Genomic DNA, 8,845 nt, shown 5'->3' with positions numbered 1-8,845 from the left:
AACGAAGACATATACAAGGAGATCGTTCTGGATACCCAGAGAGAAACGGCCGTGTTGACACTCCGGATTAATCCCGGATTTCCCGCCATTCAGACCCACAATGCAAGGTGCGTGCTCTGTTTGTTTACATATGACGTCACGGGGTCATTCGTCAGTATGCTGCCCTCCGCTCTACCACTGCACCACATTGTGCCCTTAGTCCTTGCACCTAATTACTTATTAAGGAATTAACTTGAGACAGCTTGTGGTTAAGTGTAGCACTTGGCATTAACGATGTGTTGTCTTGTTTTCCCTTAATGAAGACATATTTATACATTTTCTTTTGGGAAAATGTGTTGTATCTATTTTCTTCAATGCAAAAAAAAATGTATATTGACGCCCTGTGTTGTGTGTACGCAGTCCAACCCGTTCTCGCACTTTTTTACAGTCAATATTGACTTATTAAATACGTGCATATGTGACATACTAAACATACTAGTTTACCTTGAAAAGCTTCATAGAAAATACCGACCTTACCTAACCTTCTTAGTATGTTAAGATAAGCATCTTATTGCTTCGTAATTACAATTATTACTTAACCTATTATAGATATAGGTTAAGTAATAATTGTAATTACGAAGCAATAAGATGCTTATCTTAACATACTAAGAAGGTTAGGTAAGGTCAGTATTTTCTATGAAGCTTTTCAAGGTAAACTAGTATGTTTAGTATGTCACATATGCACGTATTTAATAAGTCAATATTGACTGTAAGAAAGTGCGAGAACGGGTTGCGCAGTCTTACGGGATAATTGTCACAATAGCGAACAGCTTTATGTTCGAACAGCTTTATGTTCGAACAGCTTTATGTTCGAACAGCTTCGTGTTCAAACAGCTTCGTGTTCAAACAGTTTTGCGACATTTGTCAGGCACTTGATATTTTTTTTCAAGTTTATCATGGTCTTTTTTTGTTCACAATATGTGGACGAACATTATGTATTCTTGTGTGTAGGTGAGGCTGGCGTGTAACTACCTAATTGTAGTTACCTAATTGTAGTTACAGGAAGAGTAGCCATGCTGGCGGTGTCCAGCCTTCCTTGTGTTCTTAACCGGATCAATTTTAATATCCCGTTCGGTTGACACACTTCACCGTTCTGTAGTGTAGTACACCGGTATTTTCTCGTAAATGATATAAATTCACAGTGATTTTATGGATGGATGAGAGTCAGGCCTGTTGGACCAGGCTTGGTCCAACAGGCTGTGGTGGGTATGTTGGGCAGTTTCGAGCCTGCAGGAGCGGGAGAGGCAGGAGCGGGAGAGGCGAAGCTCAACCCTTGGCAGCACAACCAGGAGAGTACATAATGCACAACCAGGAGAGTACATAATGCACAACCAGGAGAGTACATAATGCACAACCAGGAGAGTACATAATCCACAACCAAGAGAGTACATAATGCACAACCAAGAGAGTACATAATCCACAACCAGGAGAGTACATAATGCACAACCAGGAGAGTACATAATCCACAACCAGGAGAGTACATAATGCACAACCAAGAGAGTACATAATGCACAACCAAGAGAGTACATAAAACACAACCAAGAGTACATAATGCACAACCAAGAGAGTACATAATGCACAACCAAGAGTACATAATGCACAACCAAGAGAGTACATAATGCACAACCAAGAGTTCATAATGCACAACCAAGAGAGTACATAATGCACAACCAAGAGTACATAATGCACAACCAAGAGTACATAATGCACAACCAAGAGAGTACATAATCCACAACCAAGAGTACATAATGCACAACCAAGAGAGTTCATAATGCACAACCAAGAGAGTACATAATGCACAACCAAGAGTACATAATGCACAACCAAGAGAGTACATAATGCACAACCAAGAGTACATAATGCACAACCAAGAGAGTACATAATGCACAACCAAGAGTACATAATGCACAACCAAGAGAGTACATAATGCACAACCAAGAGTACATAATGCACAACCAAGAGAGTACATAATGCACAACCAAGAGTTCATAATGCACAACCAAGAGAGTACATAATGCACAACCAAGAGTACATAATGCACAACCAAGAGAGTACATAATGCACAACCAAGAGTACATAATGCACAACCAAGAGAGTACATAATGCACAACCAAGAGAGTACATAATGCACAACCAAGAGAGTACATAATGCACAACCAAGAGTACATAATGCACAACCAAGAGTACATAATGCACAACCAAGAGTACATAATGCACAACCAAGAGTACATAATGCACAACCAGGAGAGTACATAATGCACAACCAAGAGTACATAATGCACAACCAGGAGAGTACATAATGCACAACCAAGAGAGTACATAATCCACAACCAAGAGAGTACATAATGCACAACCAAGAGAGTACATAATCCACAACCAGGAGAGTACATAATGCACAACCAAGAGAGTACATAATCCACAACCAAGAGAGTACATAATCCACAACCAAGAGAGTACATAATCCACAACCAAGAGAGTACATAATCCACAACCAAGAGAGTACATAATCCACAACCAAGAGAGTACATAATCCACAACCAAGAGAGTACATAATCCACAACCAAGAGAGTACATCCTTCGGCAAAAATGGGCTGGATAACTGCCATCCTTACGTCGAAATACTCTCTTGGGAGGCGATGGTGGGGAGGAAGAGGGTGTGGCTCTGCTGCCACACCCTCCATCTGCTACACCCAGCCACACCCTCCATCTGCTACACCCAGCCACACCCTCCATCTGCTACACCCAGCCACACCCTCCATCTGCTACACCCAGCCACACCCTCCATCTGCTACACCCAGCCACACCCTCCATCTGCTACACCCAGCCACACCCTCCATCTGCTACACCCAGCCACACCCTCCATCTGCTACACCCAGCCACACCCTCCATCTGCTACACCCAGCCACACCCTCCATCTGCTACACCCAGCCACACCCTCCATCTGCTACACCCAGCCACACCCTCCATCTGCTACACCCAGCCACACCCTCCATCTGCTACACCCAGCCACACCCTCCATCTGCTACACCCAGCCACACTCTCCATCTGCTACACCCAGCCACACCCTCCATCTGCTCCACCCAGCCACACCCTCCATCTGCTACACCCAGTTCGAACAACTTTATGGTTCGAACTGGGTGTAGCAAACCAGTTGCTACACCCAGTTCGAACAGGATGGACTCCACTCGACTTCCTGGAGTGGATTCAGCAACAAAACACAAGTACTCATGAACCCGCCTTCCCCCGAAGTCATCAGTACTCGTGTATAAGTCTTAATTTATGCCCAGACTTTTCTAGAGTCTTGCAAGTAATGACATCTTCAGCAATTTTCTTCTCGCGTCTATTACTCCACTTATAACTATCCCCCAATAAACTATTTCGTGAACATTGTTCAATTTTAGTAAATTGTTCAAAGTTCACTCAATCCTCAATGTATCTTGAACCTGGTGTTTTGTTTAGTTGACCCCATTAATGGGTATGAGGGGGGGGGATGGTTTAGGAGGGGGTATGGGGAAGGAATGGTTTGGGAATGAGGTTCAAGTGCAATTGGCGGCCAGCTGGTGTTCTCAAGAATCAGTTTAACAGATTTTAAGAATAGATTACATAGGAGGTGGATTTTAGACTTCCTGGAGTGGATTAAGGCTTCCTGGAGTGGATTTAGGCTTCCTGGAGTGGATTTAGACTTCCTGGAGTGGATTAAGGCTTCCAGGAATGGATTTAGGCTTCCTGAAGTGGATTTAGACTTCCTGGAGTGGATAACTGGTGTCCATGTCTCACCCAGCGTCACCACCTGTTAGGATTGTTTAAGATTCGCTACCTGGAACACAAAGTTCCAAGTAGCACGGGCTATGGTGAGCCCATAACGTCACCACCACCCTACACCCTACACCCAATAATCCACAATAAACTCTGTCGTCACTAGACACACAGGGCCGACAGCCTAGCAAATATAACACCTTCAGCGGCCCCTTGCAACCCGCCACCGTGTTGCCTACTCCCCTCCTCTTCCTCCCGCAATTCACTGATATTTACTCCTTTTTGCAGCGCTCTCTGTTGTGAAGGTCGCGAGGAGGAGGGACTCACAGACGGCCACAGGCCACAGAGGTGATAAAGCCACTACACAAAGCGGAACTAATGGTCGAGGAGGGACCGGCTGCCCACCGGCTTACAAATGGTGATTTCTTGTTTACTTTTTGTCAGAGATAAAGGGGGTGGGGGGGGGGTGAGGTGGTTTACTGAGTTCTAGGTGGGGGTGGAGTGGGGGGGAGCGGAAATGGGAGGGGGTAATGGTTGTTAGGGAGGTTATCTTGAGATGATTACGAGGCTTAGCGTCCCCGCGGCACTGCTCTGACCTCGTGTTCACTGCTCTGACCTCGTGTTCTCTGTTCTGACCTCGTGTTCACTACTCTGACCTCCTCTTAACCATCCTGGGCACCATGTTGGATGTGTTCCAGCACTTCCTACATCACATCAGAGTCCTTAAGTACTGAGTTTAAATTATGATTTTAACTATTTAAAATGGGTAAGTGTAACCATTATAATTCTCAAATAGCTTGCATCTGGGATACACACACACACACACACACACACACACACACACACACACACACACACACACACACACACACACACACACACACACACACACATATTATATATATATATATATATATATATATATATATATATATATATATATATATATATATATATATATATATCTGAAGAGGATGAACGAGAGGATTGAAGACATCGATGCTCATGATGCACTTTACCTCATCACCAGATGCTTGTCCCTTCCCAGGCTGACCTACTTTCTAAGATGTTCGCCATCTTTCAACAATATTAAATTAGAAGAGTATGACAGCTTGCTGAAATCAACACTAGAAAAAGCCCTCAATCTTTCCCTCAGCGACTCACAGTGGAAACAGGCCTCCCTTCCTGTCAGACTCGGGGGCCTTGGCGTGCGCACAGCAACACAAATTGCTGTACCAGCATTCCTGTCCTCTTCAGTGGGGTCTGACAACCTGGTGAAGGAAATCCTACCTGAGCACCTAGTTCAACAGGCAGGGGTGCATGATCCCAGCTTCACAGACTGCACAACCAAATGGGTCTCTCTCGCAGGACCAGCACCCCAACCACCGCCTTCTGAAGCCCATAAGCAATCCAGCTGGGATCGCCCCATTGCCGACCAAGAAGCTGCAACTTTGCTAGAAGCTGCGACGACACCACATGACACTGCCCGACTTAGAGCTGTAGCAGCTCCCCATGCAGGTGATTTCCTATTAGCAACCCCAATGTCAGCAACCGGCACCCGTCTCACACCGCAGGCCCTCCGAATTGCCGTGGCTCTCCGCCTAGCTGCCCCAATCCACACCGAATACAGGTGTATTTGCGGCGAGGCAGAGGCCGACAGATATGGACGGCATGGCCTTCTTTGCCAAAGGACCGGAGGATGGCATGCAAGACACGGCGAGGTTAATGACATTATTAAGAGAAGCCTTACCACAGCCGGTTGTCCAGCAGAGAGAGAGCCCCGTTACCTAATGTCCCGCAACTCTGATGAGCCTGTCGGTCGCCCAGACGGAATTACGGTGAACCCCTGGAAGAATGGTAGACAGTTGGTGTGGGACTACACTTGCGTTTCAACTTTAGCCAATACCTATGTTGACTTCAGTGCTACACAAGCAGGAGGAGCTGCCAATCACCGGGAAGCGGCCAAGTCACGTAAATACAGAGACCTTGAGCACCACTACAATTTTGTCCCCATTGCCTCAGAGACGCTTGGTGCCTGGGGTAAAAGTGCTGCTAGCTTTTTAAAGGAGTTGGGGTCTAAGCTAATCGAAACAACTAGAGACCCCAGAGCTGCCAGTTTTCTTTTTCAGCGCCTTAGTGTGGCAATCCAGAGAGGAAATGCTCACTGCATCCATGGTTCCTGCCCGCCATCTGAGGAGCTGGAGGAGCTATTCAACTTGTGACAAGCAGCCTTGTACCCTGTATGTAATCAATATTGTAACTTTTTTTGTGTAATGACATTTTCAAATAAAGTTAGATAAATATACACACTTAACAAAAGAATAGGGGTGGTAGGAGAAGAAAATATCAAAGTGTTCAGTGAGGATCCACAAGGTCTTCTCTGAGAACTCTTTATTTTCTTCTCCGAGGCTATGGGTCCCTACATTTGCACCAGAGGTGGTACCCCTTCTAGGTATATATATATATATATATATATATATATATATATATATATATATATATATATATATATATATATATATATATGACAATGTCAGACCACGGAGGAAAAATGAAACAGGAAATTTCCTTAAGTACTTTCGTATATTAAATGACCTTCTGAAGATGTATTTAATATACGAAAGTACTTAAGGAAATTTCCTGTTTCATTTTTCCTCCGTGGTCTGACATTGTCACATTCTTAATCACGTGTTTATTTTCGTGATATACACACACACACATATATATATATATATATATATATATATATATATATATATATATATATATATATATATATATATATATATATATATAATGGTTTGGGAATCACGTGTTTATTTTCGTGATATACACACACACATATATATATATATATATATATATATATATATATATATATATATATATATATATATATATATATATATATATATATATATCCTGACGGGGCCGCTACAGGGGGCCTGACGGCTGAGTGGACAGCGTCCGCGATTCGTAGTTTTAAGGTTCTGGGTTAGATCACCAGTGGGTTCGATCCCTGGGTTCGATGGGCTGAGTCTTCTTTCACCCTGATGCCCCCTGTTCACCTAGCAGTAAATAGGTACCTGGGCGTTAGACAGCTGCTACGGGTTGCTTCCTGGAGGGTGTGTAAGAAAAAGGAGGCCTGGTCGAGGACCGGGCCGCGGGGACGCTAAGTCCCGAAATCATCTCAAGATAACCTCTCTCTCTCTTTCTCTCTCTCTCTCTCTCTCTCTCTCTCTCTCTCTCTCTCTCTCTCTCTCTCTCTCTCTCTCTCTCTCTCTCTCTCTCTCTCTCTGGAAGTCGAGAAGAAAGAGGAGCCTCGCTCCCTCATCCTGTAGCTTTGGTCGCCAACTTGGCACGGGTTAACTCTCTCACCTGACAAGGAATAATTCTTGAGTTTGTCTGTGAGAGAACCTTGTGAGAGAACAGTAATTTCTCTCTCTCTCTCTCTCTCTCTCTCTCTCTCTCTCTCTCTCTCTCTCTCTTCCCACAGCAGACAGCTTTTCCTTTATGTTTCCTCGGGGGAAAATTGTCCTCATCTCACGGTATATTGAATTCCTTCATGGTCGCCACCGTGGGCGTGGAGAGTCCCCCCCCCCTCCCTCCTCATGGCCCCCCACCAAGGGCGTGGAGAGTCCCCCCCCCCCTTCATGGCCGCCACCGTGGGCGTGGAGAGCCCCCCCGCCCTTCATGGCCGCCACCGTGGGCGTGGAGAGCCCCCCCACCCCTTCATGGCCGCCACCGTGGGCGTGGAGAGCCCCCCCGCCCCTTCATGGCCGCCACCGTGGGCGTGGAGAGCCCCCCCCGCCCTTCATGGCCGCCACCGTGGGCGTGGAGAGCCCCCCCACCCCTTCATGGCCGCCACCGTGGGCTTGGAGAGCCCCCCCACCCCTTCATGGCCGCCACCGTGGGCGTGGAGAGCCCCCCCACCCCTTCATGGCCGCCACCGTGGGCGTGGAGAGCCCCCCCACCCCTTCATGGCCGCCACCGTGGGCGTGGAGAGCCCCCCCACCCCTTCATGGCCGCCACCGTGGGCTTGGAAAATATACACGAATAAAATTACTTTTAAAAGGAATATAAAACTAAATCGAGAAATGTAACTTTTCAAATTTAAAATAATCCAAAATAATCTTCAATAAAAAGGAAAAAAACTGAAAAAGGAAGGCTAAAACAGTATCATAAGGCGTGCCGAAGGAAGATCTGAAGGGGAGGGAAAGAAAGTAATGGAGTTTCTTCCCTCCTGTGACCAGTCGTGATCAAGGCGAATTGGAAAGTTCCCAGAGACGAGGTCTTTTGCATACGCCCTCTGAACTGCAGACGAAGAATGGCAATAAATAGATTTTAGCATTTTTAATTTCTGAATAAAAGTAGGTAAAAAAAAATAGAGAACACGCGAGGAAATGGGGCAACCAGGACAGCAAATTGGGCAACAAGGACAGAACAAATTGGGCAACAAGGAAAAAACAAATTGGGCAATAAAGACCGAACAAATTGGGCAACAAGGCCAGAGCAATTTGTAAACACTGAACAGCAGGTAACAACAAACCAGCTAGAAAGCAAAGCAACACATAAAAAAAAGTGGATCACGCAGACACGCAATTAAAACACGTGCAATTTAAACACACGCAGACACGCAAGGACATAACCAAGTTTAAGGACGCGACGCAGTGAAAACCTGGAGACAAAAGTATGGGGACCCGACCATATCACCGCACGGGCTCCCAAAGGTGGTAACCGAGGAGGGACCCCACTGAAGGGACCCCACTGAAGAGACCCCTCTGAAAGGAACCCACTGAAGGGACCCCTCTGAAAGGACCCCTCTCAAGCGGACCATCTCTCGAGCGGACCTCTTTCAAGCGACCCATCTCGAGCGGACCCTTTCTCGAGCGAACCCTCTCTCGAGTGGACCCTCTCTCAAGTGGTCCCCTCTTGAGTGGACCCTCTCTTGAGTGGACTCCTCTCGAGTGGAGCCTTTCTCGAGCGGACCCCTCTCAAGTGGACCCCCTCTCTCGGGCAGACCCCCTCTCGAGCGAACCCTCTCGAGCGG

The sequence above is a fragment of the Procambarus clarkii genome, chromosome 4, assembly GCF_040958095.1.
Source record: "Procambarus clarkii isolate CNS0578487 chromosome 4, FALCON_Pclarkii_2.0, whole genome shotgun sequence".
NCBI lineage: Eukaryota > Metazoa > Arthropoda > Malacostraca > Decapoda > Cambaridae > Procambarus > Procambarus clarkii.
Note: the sequence above shows the minus strand (reverse complement) of the source record.